Raw genomic sequence first — 24718 nt, 5'->3', positions numbered from 1 at the left:
CTCATGAAATCTGATGGTTTTCTAAGGGGCTTCCCCCTTTGCTTGGCACTCATTGTCTCTCCTGCCACCCTGTGAAGAGGTACCTTCCACCATGATTGTAAGTTTCCTGAGGCCTCCCCCGCCATGTAAAACTGTGAGTCAATTAAACCTTTTTTCTTTATAAATTACCCAGTCTTGGGTATTTCTTCACAGTAGTGTGAGAATGGACTAATACAATTACTAACTTCTGGTGACCTTGGGTGAGTCCCTTGCCTCCTCCGGGTTCAGCGTTCTCATCTGTACAGTAAGTGTTTCGATAAGATGTTTTGTACCCTAGGTAAGCCCAAAGAAGAAGAGAGGAAAGAAGAGAGTTGGGTAGACTGGGCTAGACTTCTGACTGTAGAGATCTGTATGACCTTGGGCAAGAGACTCAATCTCTCTGGGCTTCAAATTATCTGTACAATGGAAGAATGAAATTAGATGGTTTCTAAGTGTAAAGCTCACTGAATTAAAGGATTGAGGATGGTGGGGAGAGATCAGTGGGGTTCTAAGGCTAATCAGACGATGAGGACATATTCTCCACCTGCCCAAGACTTTGAAGCCCAAAACACAGGTTTCTCTCCTTCTCTCCCTCCCTACTCATCTCCCTCTCCCTTCACCTTCCCCTCCTCCCCATTACCTTCCTCCCTGCCCTCCCTTTTCTTCCTTTCTTTCTTCTCCTCCCTTCCCCTCTCTTCCCCTCCCCTGCCCTGCCCTTTTCTTTTCCTTTCTAAAAATATTATTTTAGGCAGTCGTAGGCAGTCTTGGCTTTGGAATCAGACAGACTCAGATCCAGCCATGGCTCCGTCAGCATGAGCTGGGTGCCTTGGACAAAACGACTTCTGCTCTGTGGCTCCAGCATCCTCATGTGTAGGATGGGCAAGTGATGCCTCCCTGATGTTGGTGGTGGTTCACACGGCTTACTCCACGGAAGCACTTGGCACAGGGGCCCACAGTGGGCACTTCTGTTATTTCTTCTGTCTGGGGCCAAGGGTGGGCCTTGGAGCCAGACAGCATAGTTGGAATCCCAGCTCTGTCAACTGCTGGTGGTGTGGTCTTGGGCAAGTGACTTAATCTCTCTGTGCCCCAGTTTCCTTATTGGTAAGACTGGGGTAGTAATAATTCCTGCTATCCAGGGTTGCTGTGAAGTGTAAGTACGCATTGCCTAGCAGGCTGCCTGGCTCTCAGTTGTTTTGATTATTCCACTAACGATGGTGACCACACAGTTGATGAACCAGCACTTAGTGCCTGGCTAGGGCAGGGAACAAATACAGTTATTTCCCTACAGAGTTTCTGGTGTAAGGAGTTCTTGGTGCAAGGAGAGAGACACCTTAACAGGCAAGGACAGCACTGCATCAATGAGGTGATGGGGTGACCCTGAGGGGCAGAGCAGCCCCTGAGGGTTGGGGAAGGCTTCCCTGGGAGGTGATCGTCAATCTGAGACCTGAAGAGGCAGTAGGAGACTATCGGGCCACGAATTAGGGCAGGAATAGCATCCAGGTGGGAGGAACAGCGTTGCAAAGGCCCAGGGTGAGAGGCAGCCAGTCTGTCGGTCAGCGTGGAGCTTGAGCCCCTCACCGGGAGCAGAAGCGCTTGCATTTCCCCCAGCAGCCGGGGGTCGCATGTGCTCCGGTTTGCGCTCAGTAGGCTCAGCTTCCCAGCTGCAAGAGGCTGCCTGAGGGGCGGGTCGTCCCCAGCGGGCCCCCGCCGCCACCCACGAGCCCAGTCCCCGGCTGGTAAGGGCACCCTCCCCTCGCAGCCCCTTCTCCACGCAGCTAGCCGCCCCCGCCCTCGGTCAGCCCAGTTTCCTGCCCCTCCCTCTTGCTCTCCTCCCTCCAGCTGTTTCTCTGGCTGAGTTCTGTCCCAGTCCCATTCAGGGAAGCAGCCCGGCGGCCAGGAGGGAGCTCAGCACAGAGCGGGCTCCCTGGGAAGCCTCCGGGTGATAGGGGTGCTCCAGCCGCAGCGCTCTGGGGGTTCGGAGGGGGATCTTGAGTGAACAAATGAATGAACTGCTTTCTGGGCAAACAGCCACAGCCAGAGGAACCTGTGATTTGGAGAAAGAAGCCAGGGTGTGCAAGTCTCCCCAACAGCCTCCAGTGGCCTGCAGTCACAGGGAACCCTCAGGAAGACCTTCCGGGCAGAGACCAGAGGGAAGGTATCTTCACACACTTGCCTTGGGTGTCTTCTGAGAGGGGCCAGGGAAGGGGAATGAATACTAACAGAGAGAAAAGTTTGTTTCCTTTTATAATTTCATATTTGTCAAAAGGAAGAGTTTTGTTATTCAGATGTCAAAAGTAATGCATGCTCACTGTTTAAAGAAATAGCAAGGACACACATGTAAATATATGAATGTGCATTTCCACATCTAGTTTGGTAACCTGCTTAACCGCAGATTGTGAACTTTCTTCCATATCACCTATATTCTTCCAATATACATTTTTCATGGCTGCATAGAAAGGGTATCTTAAGATTATTTGACTTTTCCATAATCGACTTGCTTCTCCTTTTTTTTTTTTTCTATTAGAACAGTGCTGCAATGAACACTTTATTTAGTATGACATCTTTGTGTGTGTGTCTTATGAATACCTTTTAGAAACTGCTAGATTTAAGGTTTGCCTATTTTTGAGACTTTTTTAAGCTTTTGGTCACACTGTATCCTGGAAGGCTGTGACAGCTTGACCTCTCTATGATGTTATACCAGGGCACAGTATTCTCATGTCCTAAACCCACCTTGTTGCTACCCATCCCTTAAAACTTCCCTGATGTGAAGTTGAGAATACTATCCAGATGCTTCAATAGGTATTTCATTTATTTATTAGTGTTGATTCTCTTTTATAAACTTATTTTCCACATTTCTAGTGTGACTCTCCTGCTCAAGTCTGTTCCCATTTTTTTTCCTCCTCTGGGGACATGTTTATCTTTTTCTTATTGATCTCTAAGAGTTCTTTGTATATGAAGGACACAAACCCTTTGCCGGCACTCTCTGTTGAAAATATTCCACTCCCTACTCTGTTTTCAGAATAGCTCATTTTAAATGGGCAAGACAACTTTGGCAAAACTATAAATAAACAACACACTGCAATATCAGGTATAAACCCAATCACTCAGACCTGTGCGGTTCAGAGATGCCAGATCACTGGTCTGAGGTCATACACCTGAACATCTAGGTTCTGAGTCTTTCTTTTTCTATTAGGGAAAGCCCTCAACTTCCCTTTTGCATCCCTACCTCCTTCTCAAGATCAGTCTTCTCTGTGGTTCCTGCCGTCTCTCCTGCCTCTTCCAAACTGGTTTGAAGGAAAGATTCCTCTAAATGCCTTGGCTGCTGAGGTGAGTGTGACTGGGTAATTCAGGTGCAGGAGGAGGCAGCTTGGCCTTTTCTTTAACCTAAACCAGTGACCCTCAAATGATGATTGTCAGACACTTGGGAAGTCCACAAGAGAGTTATCTCTTGATGCACAGGGGCCTTCTTTGGACTCCCCCAAAACTTCAGGGAATATATAACCTTAACTTTGGGCAAGTCATGCCCTTCTCTGGCTTGACTTGTTCTGAGAAGTCCCCTACCCACACTGGGTCAGGGCTTGTCTGCTAGGCTCTCCCAGGGCCTGTCTCTCCCTTATCACGGCTCCTACCACACCGTGTTCTAATGACCAGTCATCTGGTCTGTCTCTCTGGGAGGCTCCTAGAGGCCAGATCTGGGATATTACTTTTTCTTTCTGCATCCTCAGTCCCCTGCACAAGAGCTAGCATATATTAGGGTCATTGAATAGTGTTCATTGAATAAATAAAGTAACCAGGTCTCAGTTTCACCGTCTATAAAATGGGGTGGGCGAAGCTGGGCTGAAGTCCCATCTCTTAGATGTTTACCTAATAACTCCTCTCAGTTTGCAAACCACTTTCTTGAGATGATTTTATCAAATCCTCACCATGGCCATATGATGAAGGTACTATTAACATGCTCCTTTTACAGATTAGGAAACTGAAGCCTGAAGAGTTCTGATGCTAGACCTCCTCACAAGAGGGAATAGAACATTGTGCAAGAAGGGGCAGCTTGGTCTTAGGCAAGGTACTCCCACTCTCTGGCCACAATAATATCATCTGTAAATAAGGATGATATTATTTGATATTGTTATCATTCCGGGGGTGGGCTTGAATCGGTCTGCCACTGGCCAACTGAGTGACGTGGAATCAGTTATTCCTTATCTTTGTGTCTGAGTTTCCTCATCTATAAAACGGGAATATGATCAGTAACTGCCTCATAAGATTATTCTAAAGAGTAAATGAGATCATACATGTAAAGCAGTAAGCAGAGGATTTGTTGTAAAATAAGGTCTCTATAAACATTAGCTATTGTTCTGATGATCATTTCTATTCCACTCTGCCTGTCTATACCTGTGACACTCATCTGAGCCAAATGGAAATTATTACTAATTTCTTTAGTGGATTATCAGTGCTGTTATTCCCACTGATGTACAAGAAAACCAAAAGCCTATTTCATTCTCTTTGAGCTACACCACACAGGTGCAGTCATTACCACCACTTGCTAGGCTATGAAGTAGACTCAGAGCTTTTCAAAGTGCAATCTCTAGATCACCTGCATTAGAATAATTGCGAGTGTTTCTTTCTCTTTCTTTCTTTCTTTTTCTTCCAAGATGGAGTCTCGCTCCGCTGCCCAGGCTGGAGAACAGTGGTGCAATCTCAGCTCACTGCAAGCTCCACCTCCTGGGTTCTCACCATTCTCCTGCTTCAGCCTCCCAAGTAGCTAGGACTACAGGGCTCCACCACCATACCCGGCTAATTTTTTGTATTTTTAGTAGAGATGGGGTTTCACCGTGTTAGCCAGGATGGTCTCCATCTCCTGACCTCATGATCCGCCCTCCTCGGCCTCCCAGAGTGCTGGGATTACAGGCATGAGCCACCACGCCCGGCCAATTGCAAGTGTCTCTTAAAGCTTCAGTTAGGAAATCAGAATCTCTGTGGATGAGACTTCAGTGTCTGCATGTTGAACCAGCACTCCAAGTCATTCAGATGTACCCCAAAACTTGAGAACCATCAAACTTGAGTGCTTAAAAGTCTTTGCTTTTTGCCCTTTGTTCACACTGAGGTCTTGGGTTCTTTGCTGCACAATGAGGTTTCTTTTTTCCTTTCTAAGCAAATATTCATGTACGTCTGTGAATCCACATGTTCTGTGTCAGCAGCTGAGGCCAGAAGGTTTGGCAGAGAAGAAGCGAAACTTTGTCTTATAGTACCACAGAAAGTCAGATCGTGTTAGCAATCCCCCAGCATGGGGGCTTTGAAATTATTTTCAGTTGCAGAATCCTTTCCACAAATGAAAGTCTTATGGGGAAGTGCAATTTGAAAACAGATAAAAGCGGTGTTATTCTCGTTGAAACAGAAGTGGAAGACTCCAGGCTGCCACTAAATCTCACTCTTGTTGCTGAAGGGCCTCTAAGAATCTTTGTAGCTCCATGGGGCAGGCAGGAAACTGCAACTCCTCTGCTCCAAGGAGTTAAGAGACCAAAGTTCTAGACATCTGTTGAGCTTACTGTGTGACCTTGGCAAGGCACTCTCACTCTCTAGCCACAATAATTTCATTTGTAAATAAGGAGGTTGAATGGAGTATCAGCTAGGGTAGTAGCTGCAGTAACAAATAGGCCCCCAAAGGCATAAGGGCTAAAGCAAAACAGCTTTATTATAAGGCAGGTATTTCTGAATGGAGGGTGGTCCTCTTCTTCATGGTACTTCAGTGACTCATCTGGTGGTCCCACTCTCTCCTCGGATATCCTCATTGTCTGCAGTCAGGTGCAGAAGACAAAAGAAAGTATGGAGGTGGCATATTTGGCCTGGAAGCAGCAGACATCACTTCCACTCACACATGAGAACTATCATGTGGCCAATCTAGTTGCAAAGGAGGCCAGGACATGGAGTTACAAGGATATGAGGTTCTTGGCAAAGAGCAGCTCTTTCCCAGCCACAGTCGTGTATTGTGGACAGAGAGAATGAATTTTTGTGGACAGCTACCTGTCTCTGTCACAAATATGGTGACCTCTTGGGTTGCTTTCATTCTTCCATTCTAAGTCTACATTTTCATTAGTCAATCTTAGTTAACATGGTGATGTTGGACTCACAACATCACCTGTCCTCAAGGTAATTCCCATCAAATATACTAAGTAAATTTCCAGACTCCGGGCCCCTAAACATGGATTTTTCTGAAACATAGGCAACTGCCATTCTCTTTCCCTCCTGGAAAAAGGAAATAAGAATAATGATTTGATAAGAGCATGCTGCGGGTTATTAAGCCAAAGGTATATATATCCATTATCTACTTGAATCTCCCTACAAGCCTACATGGAAAGGCCTCAGGACTATCATCCCCTTTTTATAGGTGAATACAATGAGGCTCAGAGAGGTAAAGGGACTTGCCTAAGGTCACACAGCTCATAGCAAAAGAATGGTATTTGAACTAAAAACACCTTATTCCTGTCCTAGGGCCCCACTGCACATTTGAATGTTGGTGTGCATGTATGTGTACGTGGTGTGGTTAGAGTCGGGATTTTCCTTGGGCTGGGCATGAGGGAAGTGAAAACTCAGGAATCATGTTCAAACTCCCCAGAATGGGCCAAGGCTGCTGACTGTAAGGCAGCTGGGTGGTTGTCCTAGGTCTTGGGGTGCAGAAGTACAGTGTGACCAAGTATTACAGTCACTGGCTGTGTAAAAGAGAAGGGACAGTGCATGAGGGTATTGTGTGGTCCATGGAAGACACTGAGGCTTCAACTGGGCTGGCCACATAGTGGGTACTTGGGAGCAATTTCCTGTGTGAATAAATTCATGTGGGAGTAACAGCTGCAGCACTGTGAGAAAATGAGATGAATCAGACCTGCTTCCTGTCTTTGAGGCCCTCAGGGGAGGAGAAACAAACTTGTAACATATACTTTTGTTCATTCACTCAACAAACATTTATTAGCATCTACTACGTGTCTGGCTCTCCACAGGGCAAGAACAATGGAAAGACAGGATTCCTATCCTTGTGGAACCCATTTGAGAGATGAGGAAAGTGAGACCCTGATTGGTTACATGACATTCCCAAGATCATTTGGCCAGATTAGGACTTGAAACACCCGGTTTCCAGCCCAGGACTTTTTCCATACCCCCTGCTGAAGAGGTGGCCCCAGGCCAGGACTGACACACAGTGAAGAGCCCTTGTTATTGGCAGCCACTCTGTGCTGCTGCTGGACTCAGGACATGCTGGTTTCAGACAATAGCAGGAAACCAGTTATTTCTCTTTAGAACCTCTAGATTTTTGCAGCAATGGACACAGGTATGATTGAAAAAAAGTAGAAATCCTTGCACTGTCAGATGGAATCAAGACGCAGTAATTCTACATGGTGCTATCAAAGAAAGAAATGTTGATGTTTGGGTGGTGTTGGCTGGCAGCACACTGTAGTGATGATCGATCCCAGATCCAAGTGCTCCAGGGTTGAGATCCCAGCTCTGAACTTTAACCTCCTGAGCCCCTCAGCTTCCTCACTCATAAGGGGGGCATGCTATGAATGCATGCCTGGCAGGGTTATGGTGAGATTAAATGAGTCCATATCCACCAAGCACTGAGTACAGCACGTGGTCAGTTCAATGAAGGCATTTCTATTTTTATTTTTGGGACAGTGAGCTTTGAAATTGGTCTTTGCACATCTGGGTGTCTGGTGCTTTGTGATCTTGGGTTCCCAGACTGGAAATGTCATTTGGGCCAGTCTCTTCTCTCCATGTCTGTCCCCAAAGAGAAGTCTTGGGCTCTGCTGGTAGAGAGTGCCTTGGGTCTCGCTATCTCCACCATAGACAGTCTCTGCCATTGTTGGAAGTACCAGCAGCTGACTCAGCAGGGAGGTCAGCTGCTATCCAGGCAGAATGTCGGAATCGGTTCTGCTTTCTTGGGGTATAGGACTTAGGTCTTCAGATTCCAGCCCTGGGTTCCTGCTGAGGGTAGCTCTTGTGCAAGCAGGTGGGTGGGTCGGGAGATGGGTACAAAAAACAACAGTGAGCACACTTGGTTTTTCCTCCTGGAAATCAGGGGTCAGAGAAACAGGAAGTCAATGGGGAGAGGGTGTGGTGTAGTGAGAAGAGGGCAGGGCCTGTGATCAGGCAGATGTGAGTTCTAATCCTGGGTTTGACACCTATTGATTTAATTTTTATTTTTTATTTTTTGAGACAAAATCTCTTTCTGTCACCCAGGCTGGAGTGTAGTGACATGATCACAGCTCACTGCAGCCTTGACCTCCTGGGCTTAAGTAATCCTTCCACTTCCTGAGTAGGTGGGACTATAGGCATGCCTTACCATGCCTGGCTGATTTTTGTATTTTTTGTAGAGATCGGATGTATTAGTTGGGTTCTCTTAGAGGGTTCTCTTAGGGTTCTCTCTCTACATATATAAAGGGGAGTTTATCAAGTATTAATTTACATGATCGCAAGGTCCCACAATAGGCCATCTGCAAGGAGAGTCAGTCTGAGTCCCAGAACTGGAGAACTTGGAATCTAATGTTCAAGGGCAAGAAGCATCCAGCGTGGGAGAAAGACGCAGGCTGGGAGGCTAGGCCTGTCTCTTCTTTTCAGGTTTTTCTATCTGCTTTATATTCTCTGGAAGCTAATTAGACTGTGCCCACTGGATTAAGGGTGGATCTGCCTTCCCCGGCCCACTGACTCAAATGTTAATCTCTTTTGGCAACACCCACACGGACACACGCAGGATTAATACTTATTATCTTTTAATCCAATCAAGTTGACACTCAGTATTAACCATCACGAAGGGTCTCACCATGTTGCCCAAGCTGGTATCGAACTCCTGGACTCAAGTGATTCACCTGCCTTGGCCTCCCAAAGTGCTAGGATTGCAGGTGTGAGCCACCTCACCTGGCCACCTGTTGTTTTTGTGAGCACGTGCAAGTCACATACATGTAACCTCTTTAGGCCTCAGTTTCCTCCTGTCCAGGGTTGTTGAGAAAGCATCTGCTATGTTCTTTGGCCTGGAGTAAGTGCTCAATAAATGACTTGGGGTGGGGAATAAAGGCAGGGGACGCTCAAATGCCCATCCTTTGTTACCTGAATTGGTTTGAACAGTTATCAGAATCTATGAATTCCTGAGTGTTAGATGAAGTAAGAGTTCAGGTAGCAAGTGTATACGTTTCCTGTTACTGCTGTAACAATAACCATAAACCGAGTGGCTTAAAACAACACAAACCTGTTATCTCATTATTCTGGAGGTCAGAAGTCCCAAAGGGGTTTCACTGGGCTAAAATCAAGGATTGCATCTCTTCTGGAGCCCATAGGGGAGAATCTGTTTGCCCTCCTTTTCCAGCTTCTAGAGGCTGCCACATTCCTTGACTCATGGTCCCCTTCCCCAGCCTTCAAAGCCAGCAACTGCAGGTTGAATCCTTGTCACATCAAATCACTTTGGCCCCCCTGCCTCCCTGTCTCATTTTTAAAGACCCCGGGCTCACCTGGGTAATCCAGCATAATCCCCCCATCTCAAGATTCTTAATGACATCTGCAAAGTGTCAAAGTGTCTTTTGCCATGTAGGATAACATATATACAGTTCTGGGGTTAGGATGTGGACGTCTTTAGGGATCGGTTATTCTGTCTACCAGTGACATTGGTCTGCATCTGATTGTTTCTTGAATTTGGAATTTGGATATTGGGAGTTCAGGTGGCCATCTATTGACAATTGGTTCAGCAGAGTATTGACAAATTAGAATGGATGCAAGTGTTAGCAACCAGTGAGGCTTTACCCGGGAGTATTCAGTGATTATCAGGACCAACCCAGGAACCAGGCTTTGGCATCATTTAGACTGCGTTCAAGTCCCTGCACTTATGAACCTACTGACTCTGTGAAATGGGGATGGCAGCATGTAGTACATAGGGTAGTTGTTAGGATGGAAGGAGATAGCAAAAGTTAAGTGCCTGGCAGCTGGTAGGAGGCTCAACATGAATGAATGATCCCCCAGCAGTTTAACTTCCCAGCTAGAGTCTCTCCATCCCAGGTACTGGTGATTTCTAGTTATGAGAACCTTTCTGTCTCTGCCCCATGCTAGAGAGACATGCTTGTCTGGCTCATGGGCTTCAAGGAGCACGAGGGCTCCTTCTCTTCCCCCCATAAGAAGGAAGGTTCGTTTTTGAGGATGTGGATGTTAACTAGGAGGGGAGAAGGTGCCAGCTGCCCAGCCAGGCTTGTGTTTGATCTGGAAGGTTCTTGGGATATGAATTGGCTTGAGGGATGGATTATCTTTGTCCCCTAGACTGCAAGAGCCTGCAGCCCCCAGTCAGCTGTTCTACTATCAGTGGGGCTCAGTGTCTCCCATTTCTACTTCTTTCTGCTTCCAGTCCTGCTACCAACTGCTCTACTTTCTTTCCGAGTTACTGTTTATATGCCCCAAGAGGGACTACCTCATGGGTTCATTTAATCCTTCCAGGGTCCCCACTGGATCCCTGCTGGGGTTCTCTCTGATGGTGGATGAATTCCCTCTGAATCTGGAACTTGAATTTCTAGAAGGCCCCAGAAGAATAATGAATTGACACTGAATTGAATTGGCATTGACCTTGACATGACCTAGTCCAGGGATGGAAGTCCACATGCCTCACCATGTGCTGTGGCAGACATCACACATCAGTCATGACTTTTCCTCTAGTTGAGCCCAGATGTCTTTGTTGTTTATCTTTGTGGATCAAACCATCCCCAAATTTAGTGGCTTGAACTGACTTATTCATTTATAATTATGCAACTTAGTAGAGTTCTGCAGGGACAGTGCATCTCTGCTCCATATAGTGTTGGCTGCATTACTCGTGGGCTGCATTCAGCTGGGAGCTTGACCGAGGCTGGGATATATAAGATGATCTCACATCCCAGAACTTGTGCGCGCGCTCTCTCTCTCTCTCTCTCTCTCTCTAGCCCATCTCTCTAGCAGAACTGCTTGGATTTTTCTACCAGGAGGCTCAGGGCTCTGCAACAGTGATAGCAGAAGCTGCTGGCATCGAGAGATCTAGGCTGGGACTAGCACAGCATCACTTCTACCACTTTCTGTTGGTCACAGCAACTCACCATGCCAGTGCAGATTCAAGGGGAGGAGAAATAGAGTCCACTTCTTGATGGGAGGAGTGACATGTGAGTATTGGGGCAGGGTGGGATGTTACAGTCTATCTTTAAAGACAATCTACCATCTTCATCTTAAAACAACGAATGACAGGGGCCCTCTGGAGATAATCATTTGTCACCCTAAGTTAGTCTACACTCCCATTTTTCAGATGGGGAAACTGAAACTCAGAAAGGATTTGTCTAAAGGAGCCTCCGTTCACTTCACAAGCATTTACTGAGCACCAACTGTGTGCTAGGGGCATGGGATACAGGGAGCTCCCCTTTGAGTGGGAGACAGATGAGTAAACAGAGTGGAGGCCCATCTAGCCAGAAGGTTGACTTTAATGTCGGTGCTTGGGGCAAATTTCAGGTTGCAGTCACCCATGATGATTCAATTCATCATCCATTCAGAACGATAAGTGACTACTGGGCCATTTTTACTGAGTGCTTATTGTTAAATACCTTCCCATTTATGCCTGCTCGATACATTTAGTGTGCAAAGTACTGCAGGAGTGGAGTGGAGGTAGCTTTCACTGGAGAAGCCAGGAAATAGTGCTTCAAGAAGGAAGCATGTATTCGAGCTGGGTTCAAAGGGTGAGTTGGCCTTGAGTTGCCTATAGGAGCAGTTGGCTAGACATGAGAGAGATTTTAGGCAGGGAGAGCTGCATGAACACAGATCCAGAGACTTGATGACTGCAGGGAGTCTGGCACAGTGGGCAGGAAGCAGGGACGGCAGGAGGAGATCGGAATGCTACTCATGGCCTTGAAGGCCCTACCCAATTTTCCAGGTGGTCCACATTGTGCTTCATTTCATGGGAACAGCATCCTGCTGCCTCCAACCCTTGCCTTCTCCAAACTCAGTTGATTAAATTTGAACATTTGGGCAATGGAAGATTCCAGACAACCCAAAGCTAATTAAGTTTGAAATTCCAGTGGGCATGCTGGTTTGTGGCTTTATCTCATGGGTTGTCTGGCCCATCAACCAGCTTGGAGAAGAGAATCTTTCTCTCCACTGGTGACTTCCTTGATTGAATGGTGGATGCCCCTCCCACCACTCCCAGGACTTGCTGAGGGACCTAGGCATAGAGGCTGGGAGGAAACAAGGTGTTTCCTTCAGGTTTAATGCTAAAGGAGAGTTGATTTAAGATGGCAACTTTGGGTTGCCCAAGGCAATTTGGTGACGTCTTTACTGGAGAAAGGCAGACTTGGCCACCAGCTGCGGCAGCCAGACCAATCCAGGCTGGGCACTAAAGGGTCCCCTGGCCTCCTAGCCGTGGGGAGGTACGGCTGACTGACGTCAAGAACAGGTCTTCAGGGAGTGCAGGCAATTTGCAGTCTCTTTTATGACAGACTCAACTCACAGGGGGCCTCTTCAACTGTCAGGGATTTAGGTCATGAAGAAAAAGGGTTTCCCTTGAGTCAGACGGGATGGCCACCGGGTGGATAGAGGCAGCTGCTCTGCTTTTCTCACAGACCTCTTTTGAAACCCATTTCAGCCGCGTGCTGGCTGGGAGGCCTCAGAAGCGTTGCTTAACTGCTCTGAGCCTCAGTTTCCTCAACTTTACGAAGAGGATCATAAAAGGGCTTTCCTCACTGGGGTGTTGTGGGGCTCACACGAGATCACGTGTGGCCCAGAGTTGGGGTCTCAGTGTCAGGGGGCTGGCCTGGTGGGGAAGGGACGAGGGAGACCAGCACTCTTGAACCATGAAAGGCTAAGAAATGCTCGTTGTAGGCAATGCCAAAGTCCTAGTTTCATTCCAAGCTTTTCCCTTTGGACTGCCTGCCTTGGCTAAAAGACACGGTACGGACTGGGTGGAGACCTTGACTTGCTGGCCTCACTTCTTCTGGGGGCAGCTGGCCCTGTCTGGCCTAAACAGGCCTTTCTTTTACTGTTTTTCCCTCTCCTCCCATGAAAAGTCTCAGATGTGAAGGAAATCAGGAAATTAGAAACATGACTCGGGGGAGAGGAGAGAACTGCTGTGAGCAGCCTGTGAGGCCAGCTGGTGGGGAGACACCCTCCCCTCCCCATCACAGGGTTTCTGACCTCCACGTCCTGGAAGGCTGGCCTCTGATCCACACTTTCTCAGCCCCGTCCCACCCCGTCCGGTGTTTCACATTTTCCTGGGACCCAGGAAGCCCACTGCACCTCCTCATTCTTCCTTCCAAGAGCCTTTTGTGTTGGTTCCACCGCCTGAAGGGACAGGTAGCCTTCATCCGTGGAGTTCAGGCTGGGCTGCTGCCCAGTCCTGCTTCCCTCCTCCGAGATTGTCCTCTGGGACCAGTCCTACCTCTTGGCTGATCACAACAGGCTGTTTATAAGCCAAGCACCCACCCGCTGGCTTCACAGACACTCATCAGATGTGTGGGCGGTGGGAAAAACAGTCCTGTTTTATAGCCAGGAAATGGAGACCTAGAGAGATGATATGTGTTCACTCACTCCTTCGTTCTCTAATTCACAACATCTCTCTCTCTTTTAAGAGACAGGGTCTCACTCTGTTGCTCAGGCTGGAGTGCAGTGGTGCAATCATAGCTTACTGTAGCCTTGAACTCCCGGGCTCAAGCCATCCTCCTGCTTCAGCCTCCCAAGTTAGCTAGGACTACAGGCATGTGCCACCATGCCCAGCTAATTTTAAAAATGTTTTATAGAGATAGGGTCTCACCATGTTGCCCAGGCTGGTCTCAAACTCCTGGCTTCAACGGATCCTCCTGCCTTGGCCTCCAAAAGTGAAGGAGTTAAGGCATGAGCCACCGTGCCCGGCCTCAGGTCATCTTTATTAGCCAATCCCCCTCTCTGTCTTTGAAAGGCACCCACCCTCTAGCAGCTGTAGCTCTTTGCTCTTTGATGAGTTCTATCGTGTTACAGTTCCACGTTAGGAGTTAGACCTGAGTTCAAATCCTGAGTCCCTTGATTACCAGCTGGGTGATCTTGGATCAGTTTCTCTCTGTCTCTCTCTCTCTCTCAGCCTCAGTTTTTTCACTTGTAAATTAGAGTTGATGACAGGATCTGCCATGAGTTGTGTGGTGAGGATTAAATCAGCGAATCCATGAAAAAACACATAGCAGTGGGACCAATGCTTAGTAGAGCCCTTGTACAAGAAGCATGCTGAAGACTTCCTTGCACTTAAAATAAGGCACGGTGCATGCGAGGTCATTGGGAAATACTTTCTGAAATGCGATTGAATTCTGCAATCACCTCCTCTGCTCTAGCCCCCAGTCCCTTAGCAGCCAGCTTTCCCTGTCCTTGATGAGGCTCAGAGACTGAGGCTCAAAGACAGCAGCTGAGTGCCCAAGGCCACATTGCCCAGGCTGCCCCTGTTCTCCCAGCCCCCTTCTCCAGAGTCCATGAATTCTTCTCCCCTGTGATTTCCAGGCCTTTCCCCCTTTCCTGTGCTGCAGACCCCTTCTATACTGATTATAGACTTTATGATGGGACTGTCCCTTCATCTTCCATGGCTTGACTCATCAGTGTCATGGCCCATTGCCTCAGAAGCCTGTTCTCATCCAGACGGCCAGTTGGAAACTAAAGGGATAAACTCACTCACACTGAGGTGTTTGCAACTGATGATAGCTTGCCGGAGTGGAAGGTTTGCAAATAGGATGCCTTAAGCCAGCAGAGAGTGCTCAGGATGGGGGACATTCAGAAGCTGTGGACATAAGCACAGGGAAGGGGCAGCTTTTGGTTGGGGATCTTCCCAGAGACAAGCAAACCACAGCCTCCTCTGCTGCAAGGACCTGAGGACAGAAAACTACTGAGTCAATTTCATAGGAGAAATTTGTAGTTCCAACTTCCTCGCACCTCTACTGGGGCCTCTTTGTTCCTCCCTTTTCTTGTAGACAGAATGGCCAGAATTGGGTTGCCTTAAAAAAAATGACAGAGCTCCAATTAGCAGAGTTCAGAGAAATAGGGCAGGCCTGGGAGGTCACAAAGGTGAGTGTCCCAATCTTAGCACACTCGTCTACACTGCTCGCCCACCCTCCAGCATTTCTGACAGAGCCTGGGGGTAGGAGTGGTTACCCCAACATGTCCCGTGCCCTGGATGAGGAGCCTGGGGTCCTTGACACTCTGTGGAACTGGTAAAACTGTCTTTCAACTGACTTTCCTTCCCTCCTTGTGCAGGGAGTGGAAGCAGGAACTGGGATAGGATATGGTGTTGGTGGCTGGGTTGGTGTGAGTAGAAGTGCATTTTTTCCAGGTGTGTTTAGAGAGGCAGGATGGCAAGATGGTCAAAGCTTCTGGAATTTGGTGGCTTGGCTTCAAATTTCTTGACTTCCTTGCTTGATTGCCTCAGTTTCCTCATCTGTGAAATGGGTGTAAGGATGATGTTGCCTCATAGGGTTGTCTGGGTGGGGCAGGGGGAGATGGATCTGTGGGAGGGTATGTTTTATTTCTTTACTTGTTTTTGGTATTTGCAATAGCCAGCTATTTAAATATTTGTGGTATTTGCCACAGCCAGCTATTTACCCATTGGGGAAATTGGAATTGGGCTGATAACAGTAGGGGGTGCAAGTTGCCTTGCACCTGCCAGGAGCACCCACAATGTGGACAATCCCCAGTCATGATGTGGATTTAGTAAGAAGCTCCGTGGTTCTGATCTTCATCCTCTCAGGTGATTGAGAGCAGACAGGGGTGAAATGAAAGAAGCCACAGTCCAAGGCAGGCCCCCGGGACAAATTTTCAGAACGACCCATAAGGCTTGTCTGGGTGTCTTCCGGCTCCCTGAAGGGTGGTGGTGCCTGGGAGCCCTCTGGAAATGCTGGGGGCATCTCCAGGCTGCCTGATCCCTGTCCTCCCAGTGCACCTCCCACTGCCTCTACTCCACTGCCTTGTCTCCGCTGCCCCGTCTCCCTCTCTCTCCTTCTTTTCCTCTCACCCTCTTTCTTCTGTAGCAAGTGCTCTGAACCAGCTGTGGTCTTCCAGAGGTTGGGTGCAGCAACTTTGGGCAAAACCAAGCACTCACCTATTCCCAGTGGGAGGGTTCGTGAGGCCCTGGGTGTTGACAGGGTTCTTGTTGGTTTCTTCCCTCTGGGAACTGGCTGTGGTCAGACTGGAGGCTGTGGGAGGAAGCGTGCTCAGGCCACCCACCACCCCTGCACCCAGCACATTGGTGGGTGCTCAGTAAACACTTGCAAGGAAATGAACACGCGAGCCCCAACAGCAGAAGGGTACACCCTCAGCCCTTAGGGAAAACCAAACCCTCACTAAAATTATTTCAAGGCCATGTGTTTTATTTTTAAACTGCATACAATTATTTTGAGGGCACTTGCTTTAAGAAAATAGCTTGGGAACTTTGCATTCAGCGCCATAATAGGCCCATGCATTTAAAGATGAAAATGGAGCCCCTTGGAAGTCTTTGGGTCGGCTTCATGGAGAGGCGCCTCGTCTGTGCTCTGGATTCCTGTCTGGGTGACTTGTTTGGAGAAACTTGGAGTAGAGAACTCATGGATTGTCAGGTCTGAGGGGAGTGCTCACACATGATGGGATCCTCTTCCCCTCACCTCTCCATTGTATATTGGAGGGAATAGGGACACAGAGAGGTTAAGTGACTTGCCCAAGGTCACACAGCTGGTAAGCGGCAGAGCCAGGGCTTGAACCCAGGCAGCCTCAGTACAGCACTTAAAAAGATGCCCCTTTGGTGAGCCCTGTTCCCATCTGCCCCCCTACATCTGTGTCTGGGCAGCCAGGACACGTTTCCTGGACAGCTGAGATGTGCTTCCTTCTACAACAAGTGTGATCACATCCAACTCCCAGAAAAAAGAGACCACCAAGAACCCAGTTGGCACCAGGCACCCCAAGCACCTTTCCACTGGGGACAGGTAAATGCCTGGCTTTGCCCAGAGATGTAAACTCTGGGGGTTCCCAGCTGGAGCCCTAGACCTCTGGCCTGGGCTGGGTCTCTGACAGGGAGGGGACCTGCCAGGCCTGGACTGTAGACCCCTGGTCTCTCTGGAGCTGGAAGAAGTCCTGTGTATCAGAGGCCCTTGGCTGTGGGGCCAGCCTCTTCCTCCAGGTGGCTTAGCTGTTGCCAATTCTCTCCCCTTGGCCCCTATGCCACTGTCTGTGTGGCAATCTGGAGTTGGCAATGATCAAAGAACTCATTTCCAGAAGAGGAAACTGAGGCGCTAGTTTGGATATCAGAGAAAGAGGACTGGCATCCAGTCCTTTTTCTCCAGCCAAGCTTGTTTGTGAGCTCAGGCAGGGACTGCACCCCAAGTCCTACATGTTGGACCAGATGGCAACTTCCAGCTCAGTGTCATCTGAAAGATTTGCAGCCTTGTGGTTCAGAGAGGGGCAGAAACTTGTGCAGGTTCACAGAAAATCTGAAGCAGAGTCAGGACTGAAACCCAGGTTTCCTGTCTCCACTGCACCTTGTTCATTCCTCAGTTTTCCTCAGGGAAACATTCAAGGACTAGGGTTTGAATGGGGAAGACAAGCTGTCCTTTGGTCTTAGTTTCCCTGAATGTCAAACAGAAGGGTTGAAAACCCCAGCCCACCAGAGCCTATCTGTGTCCACATTTTTACCAGTCTGCAGATAAGCAAAAAAAAAAAAAAAAAAAAAAAAAAAAAAAAAAAAAAAAAAAAAAAAATAAAAAAAAAAAAAATAATAATAGTAGTAAATAAAATAAAAAGGAAAAATGACAGCAGAGTAAGCTTTTCATAAAGTGAAATATTTTCAACAGAAAAAGATGAGTCTATGTCTCACCTATTTTCCTGGGTGTGTTTCTTTTCTGAAGTGGTGGTGATGGTAAGGGATGGTTTTAGTTTTGCAGTGTCCTTACTTGGCAAATGTAGATAGGTGGCAACTCTGTGACAGTCTCAAAAATTTCTGGGAAATGTAACCAGTTCATGAAATCCCAAGGCGTGATGTTGACTGAGCTAAGCTGGTCTCTTGGGCTTCTTTGAGCTGAGTGGGGGATTCAGGTGGGCACTGTCTGGCTGAAGGGGGGATCTGAGAGAATGAGGTATGGAGGGAAAGGTATCTGCTGCCAGATCCAAGGCTAGATTGCAGGGGGAGAATGCACCTGGCACACAGTAGGTGCCCAGATGTGGCAATTGGATGAAATGATTACCATGTGTCTTAGTTCATTTTGTGTTGCTATAAAAGAATACCCAAGGCTGGGTAATTTACAAAGAAAAGAGGTTTATTTCGCTCATGGTTCTGCAGGCTGCACAAATAGCATAGAACCAGCATCTGCTTCTGGTGATGGCTTCAGGGAGCATCCATTCATGGTGGAAGGGGAAGGAGAGCCAGCATCACATGAGGAAAGAAGGAGGGAGAGAGCAAAGGAAGGTGCCAGGCTCTTTTAAACAATCAGTTCTTGTGGGAACTAATAGAGTAAGCCCAAGGTGCTAGGGGGACCCGTTGGCATAGTATCAACTCCGGTTGTGAAGTCAGGGAAGGCTGTCTGGACAAAGTGAAACTTGAAGGACAAGCAGGAGTTGGCCACTGGGCAACCCAGGCTGGAGTAACTTCAGAGGCACAAAAGCATTGCACTGTCACGTGATACAACTGGAGAAGAAAGCTGTGAACTGAGTTGGGATTTAAAGCTGTGATGGTGGAAACTCAGGCACTGTGTGGAGCAGAGTTAGAGTTTCAGCCGGAACATCTGGAGCCCGGTGTCTCCCTAAAATCCCAAAGGGGTGGCATGAATAGGGGACAAAACCCCCAGCTTCCCTCCCCAAGCCCTGGGAGGTATGCACCAGGTAAGGGGTGCTTTCTCCTGAGCTCCAGCAGGAGTTCCAACCCGCTCCAGGGATCCGGGACTCAGAATTAACATCCCAGCCCTCAGACTGTGAACACTTCTCCCCCACATTTAGAAAGAGCCAAAGTGCCAGCCCACCTCCCAAGCCCCTCATGTAACATATGCCTGATTTCCCAAAAGCAAAGATTTCTCCTTTCTCCCCTCCCTCCTTCTTCCACCTTCCCCTCGACCTCTTCCTTTTAAACAATCAGTTATTGTGGGAACTAATAGACAACTCACTCATTACTTGGAGGATAGCACCAAGACAGTCAGGAGGGATCCACCCCTATGACCCAGACACTGCCCTTAGGCCCTACCTCCAACACTGGAGATCAGATTTCAACATGAGATTTGGAGGGGACAGATATTCAAACTGTATCACCATGTGTGCTCAATTCCCAGTTCAGTCAGGGCGGTGAGCAGAGACAGAGCCTTGGCTGGAATGGGGCTGTGTGGGGAGGAGCTAGGGAAGGACATCAGGGTCTCTTAGATGTGGAAATACAGAGGAGAGGAATGAGTCAGAGTATGTTCTAAGAACCCCTGCAGTGGGTTCTGATCTGGATCCCGGTCTCAGATCAGGTTTCCCTGAAGCAGAGCCTGAGATAGGGATTTGGGTGCACATTCTGTGTTAGGGTGTGCTCTCCGGCAGAGTCAGGATTAGGGGGTGGTGAGTGACACAGGCGCACGAAACTGCAGGATGGAATCCCATTTTTATTTTGATGTTTTGCTCATCATGCGATTTTTTACATTAATTTTGATTATTTATTTATTTATTATTATTATTATTTTTTGGAGACAGGGTCTCACCGTCATCTAGGCTGGAGTACAGTGGCATGATCATAGCTCACTGCAGCCTTGACCTCCTGGGCTCAATTGATCTGCCCGCCTTAGCCTCCTGAATAGCTGTCACTTTGATTTTGAAAAAATGTTACATTACATTATTATTTTTTGGATGAGTGAGGTTTTTGGCAACCCTCCTCCCTAAGTTTGCACTCAAGGCAGGTGCCTCACTCTGCTCTCAGGAGAAGGGGAATGAGGGAAGGGGTTATTGAGGATATGGCCTCAGCTGAGACTAGCTTCAGTCTGATGCCCCGGGGAGCCCTGGAGCGAGCATTGTGCCCTGTGGCAGCCAGGCAGAGGCAGCTCCTGCTCTGCTGAGGGCAATTCTTAGGAGGAGAGGGCAGCCGTGAGCTGTTAGCATCTAACATTCCCTGCAGCTGGCAGATGGGGGACCCTGCTAGTGAAAAGGACCCCGACTGGGTGCGAAAAACATCCACTACAATACCCTTCTATTGTTCTTTGAGAGGTGGCAGTAAACATTTCAAAGGTCTACAGGGACTTTTGGCTGCTGGACTGTGTTTCTTCAAATATGGCTGTGCTGGAGTTTCTGGGGTCCAGTTTCTAATCCTCTTGTAGGACGAATGAATGAGCAGGAGGGTGGGTGGAACCAGTGTGGATGTGTGTGTGACCTGATGAGCTGGTTTGTCCTAAGCTGCTGGCTCAGGTTCCTGGAGGGTGGGAGCTGGGGAGAGGAAGGCCAAAGTGGAACAGGTGTCTGTGAGTCTGCCCATGGAAGGGGACATGGAGGAGGAAGAGGCTGAGGGGAAGACGGAAGAAGCAGGGAAGGAAGGAGAAATCTTTGCTTTTGGGAAATCAGGCATATGTTATATGAAGGGCTTGGGAGGTGGGCTGGCACTTTGGCTCTTTCTAAATGTGGGGGAGAAGTATTCACAGTCTGAGGGCTGGGATGTTAATTCTGAGTCCCGGATCCCTGGAGCGGGTTGGAACTCCTGCTGGAGCTCAGGAGAAAGCACCCCTTACCTGACGCATACCTCCCAGGGCTTGGGGAGGGAAGCTTGGGGCTTCGTCCCCTATTCATGCCACCCCTTTGGGATTTTAGAGACACCAGGGGCCATATGTTCTGGCTGAAACTCTACTTCTACTCCACATGGTGCCTGAGTTTCCTTCCACCATCACAGCTTTAAATCCCAACTCAGTTCACAACCTTCTTCTCCAGCTATATCACGTGAAAGTGCAATGCTTTTGTGCCTCTGAAGTTACTTCAGCCTGGGTTGCCCACTGGCCAACTCCTGCTTGTCCTTCAAGTTTCACTTTGTCCAGGCAGCCTTCCCTGACTTGGCAGCTGGAGTTGATACTATGCCGACAGGTCCCCCTAGCCCTGGGCTTACTCTGTCATGATTCACTCATTGTCTGTCACCCTTACCTGGCTTTGGGTTTCTTGGGAGTGGGAGCTATATCTTTGTATTGTCTCTCCCAGCCTGACACCTGGCAGGTAATTTGTGCTCAATAAAGTTTATTGAATGTAAGAATGAGAAATACGTAATAGGTCATCAGATATTTATACCTCAGTGTGAAAGAAATTCTGAGAGGAGGTTTTTGTTTTGATTTGTTTTTAAATCATACTCCCTTACAATCATGCCACATTTATGTCTGAGGCCATGTCGTATAATGGTAAGATTCATAATTATACTCAACAACAGCAACAATAATAACAATGGATAATATACTGAGAACTTACCATGGGCCAGGTATTATTGTTCTAGTTGTTTATATTCCTTCTCTTATATCCTAACACCAACTTTAGAAGGTATATACTATTTATGAGGTATGTACTTTGTGTGGTATGTATTGCCCCATTTTACAGATTGGGAAACTGAGGAAAGAATTTAAGCAGCAAAGAGGTCTTACAGGTGGTAAATGACAGAACTGGCTTTTGAACTCAGGTGGTCTGGCTTCAGAATCTATACCCTTAACCATCACACACTGAACATGGCTTTTGGGTTCAAGTCCTAGCTCCTTCATTTTCTAGCTGTGTGATCTTGGGCAAGTTGCTTGACCTCTCTGAGTTTCTGTTTACTTACCTGTGAGGTAGGGGTGGTCCTCAACGTTGTTGGGAGGCTGGGGCAAAGTAAGGGATGGAGAGGACCCTGAGGGTTGGCAGTGATGGTTCTCATGGCTCAGCGAGGTGGCGGTTTCAAAGATCTCTGCTCGTGGTTACAAAATGAGCCTTGGAAACCCGCATCAGCAGAGACATCATGGCCAGGGTTCTTGGCAAAGGGCATGGAGGCCAGGAAGAGGGAGACAAAGGCTCCTCTGTCAGCACCTTGGGGTCCCAGGGGAGGCAAGTTGGGAAGATGTGAGTGCTGCAAAGCAGGAGGTGAGGACTCCTGCCTGGAAGTGGGGCAGGCACCCTGTTGCCCGCCAGGATTTGCTCTGCATAAGCCATGGGTGGAAAATTCCTTTGGATCCTTTCCTGAGTGGCTGGGAAAGCTGAGACTAATTCATGGAGGGGAGGGGTGTCTCCACACCCTGGGAATGTGATCACTGTTTTATTTTAAAACAGAATAAAAGCAGCTTCAACTTGGCAGTTCTCAGGGCTGCTTGGGGCCACCGAAGCCACCTCCAGAACACGGCTCCTTGTGGGCTCAGGCTCTGGCTGCTATGGGATCAGGGATCACACTGGAAACTCGCCACTGGCGGGTGGCTGCTGTGTTTTCTGCAGAGACTCCCTCCTGCAGCCTGACTGGCATCTTCTCTGGGAACCCACAGAGTACAGATCTGCCCTCTGGGGTAACAAGGAGGCCTCAGGCAGAAATCTCCCTCGCACTGTGGATACTGTCATATATCCACAGAATTCTCTCCTGATCCCTGCTCCCCATGGTGACCCTGCAAACAATTGTCATTTCCCTTTGATAAATGCGGAAACTGAGGACAGGGAGTTGGAACAGCCAGTACCGCTGAAATAAGAACCAAGGTTCTCTGACTTCCCATGAGACAGACTTTGTGCTAAAGACATGGCCCAGGTTCTATGGGGACTGAAGGTCTAAGTGGCTCTGAAGGATATTCTTGATGGATCAAAACACAGCACAATCAATGCAAAGGGAGTGCTCAAAGCCCATTTGCTCATTATGAAAGACCAGGGCTTGAGAACTCCAGACTCTATTAAGAATATGTGGGAAATGATATACATTTGTAGTTAATTGTAACATTGTAACACACACAATGATTTATTATAACATTGTAACAACAAGAAACTGGAAACAACTCAAGTGCCCATCCCTGGGACTAGTTAATTAAATGCTGGCAAATCTACCAATATAATACTATGCAACTATCGAAAAGGATAAGATTTTTTGTACATATGAATATACAAATAAGAAATCATCACCAAGATATATTGTTAGGTAAGAAAGGCCAGTTGCAAAATAGTGTGTTCAGTATACTACCTTTTATGCAAAATGAGAGAAATGAAATGAAAAGGGAATGTATTTCCCCAAAGAAACTCTGGAAGGAGACATAAGGAGCTAACATAGGAAGGTGCGTACAGTGGAAACTGGATCAATGGTGGCAGGTAGGAGCAAGATTTTTCATTATAATCTTTCTATAGTTTTACATGGTTTGAACATCACCAGTTAGATGGAGTTGTGATGCCTGGTCAGCAATTTAAATTCAAAAAGCCTATTAAAATTGTGGATGGATGGCCATTAGGCTAAGAGTGTTATTATGTGAATAGCATATGTGTTGTAAACTCTAAGGCCCATGGTTTTCACTCCTATTTTCTCCTTGACTGTGACATAACCACATTTGGGGTTTTCAAACTAGATGGATTTATTGTCCAGCTGACTACGTCTTTCCTTGATGTCAGAATGAGGCCACCTTTGGCCCACTTTGAACCAGCTGAGAGAGTCCTGTGGGGTGTACACAGAGCCCACCTCTCCCTCCAGTGTCCACATCATCCTTGTGACTGTGATGCATTCCTGGTGGCCTCCTGAGGCCATGGGTAGTCAGTTAATACCTATGTCTCATAGTGGACCTGCCATCTCATTCCAAGAATACCCTTGAGCTCTTGGTGAAATGTTTGTAGGGAAAACAATGTGTTCTTGTGGGCTGTCCTTGACGCTAATATCCATGGATGAAGAGAACCTCTAGAGCAGACAATGACTGAAACCCATGCTCAATGAAGAGAACTGCCTGGAATAGCTTTTAGCTCATCTTGTGTCTGCCAGACCTTCCCAAACACTGCCTCTAGCCCACCACCAAACAGGCTGTGTGTTAAATCACACCTTTTCCTGTTAAAATCAACCCGTGACATTGAGGCTGGGTGCAGTGGCTTATGCCTATAATCCCAGCCCTTTGGGAGGCCGAGGTGGGGGGATCACTTGAGTCCAGGAGTTGGAGACTAGTCTGGTCAACATGGCAAAACCCCATCTCTATAAAATACAAAAAAAATTAGTGGGGTGTGGTGGTGTACGCCTATAGTAGTCCTAGCTACTCAGGAGGCTGAAGTGGGAGGATCACTTGAGCCCAGGGAGATTGAGGCTGCAGTAAGTTGTGATTGAGCTCCCATTGGCAATTCCAACCAGTGCATGGTCTAACCCATTGCCAGGGGGCTCTGGCTTTCCATCCCAAAGCAAAAGCCCCACCCATTTCTGCTATGGGGTTGACACCTTGCCCATAGCTCCCTGATCTTTGGGAATTTTGGAAATCCCCAGCACTGCCTTTCCTGTGCTTTTAAATGTATGCAAATGCAACAGCAAATGACCCCCACCCCAGGAGGACAGCTATTCCTGGGGCCCTCCCTGCCCACACTAGGTGGCTCCGTGGGGTCTTGTTAAACCTTCTCAGAAGTTGGCAGAAGACTCCTTTTAGCCTTGCCCTTTCCTCTTCCCTCTGGGTCTCTCTTCCTGGGGACTTTCTTCACTCTGCCTTCGTCTTTCTTCTGCCACTTTGCAGCTTTGCCCTGGCCGCTCTGTCTTCCTCTTTCCAGTCCTGCATCTCTCCTCTTCCTGCTGGCTTTCCTCTCCCTGCCCCTCCTCCCCGTCTCT

At 47.9% G+C, this 24718-nt stretch overlaps 2 protein-coding genes across 30 annotated transcripts in view; one reads left to right on the top strand and one right to left on the bottom strand.

Annotated features, from left to right (window-relative positions):
• ISCU (iron-sulfur cluster assembly enzyme) overlaps positions 1-24718 on the bottom strand; it is a 627706-nt gene that overhangs the window by 218666 nt on the left and 384322 nt on the right. Inside the window, exon 1 of one of the 27 annotated variants that reach the window (XM_050749914.1) lies at positions 21042-21045. The exons of 25 other annotated variants lie outside the window; for them this stretch is intronic. The gene's annotated coding sequence lies outside the window, so the exon portion shown is untranslated. Of the gene's footprint in view, positions 1-649; positions 654-21041; positions 21046-24718 lie in introns of those variants that run through there. One more of the 27 variants, XM_050749912.1, reaches the window with a different exon arrangement.
• CMKLR1 (chemerin chemokine-like receptor 1) overlaps positions 1880-24718 on the top strand; it is a 52757-nt gene continuing 29918 nt past the window's right edge. Inside the window, exon 1 of one of the 3 annotated variants that reach the window (XM_050749822.1) lies at positions 1880-2173. The gene's annotated coding sequence lies outside the window, so the exon portion shown is untranslated. The other 2 variants (XM_050749824.1, XM_050749823.1) reach the window with 2 other exon arrangements.

This window comes from Macaca thibetana, chromosome 11 (assembly GCF_024542745.1).
Source record: "Macaca thibetana thibetana isolate TM-01 chromosome 11, ASM2454274v1, whole genome shotgun sequence".
NCBI classification, from domain to species: Eukaryota; Metazoa; Chordata; class Mammalia; order Primates; family Cercopithecidae; genus Macaca; species Macaca thibetana.
This window is presented reverse-complemented; position numbering and strand designations above follow the sequence as displayed.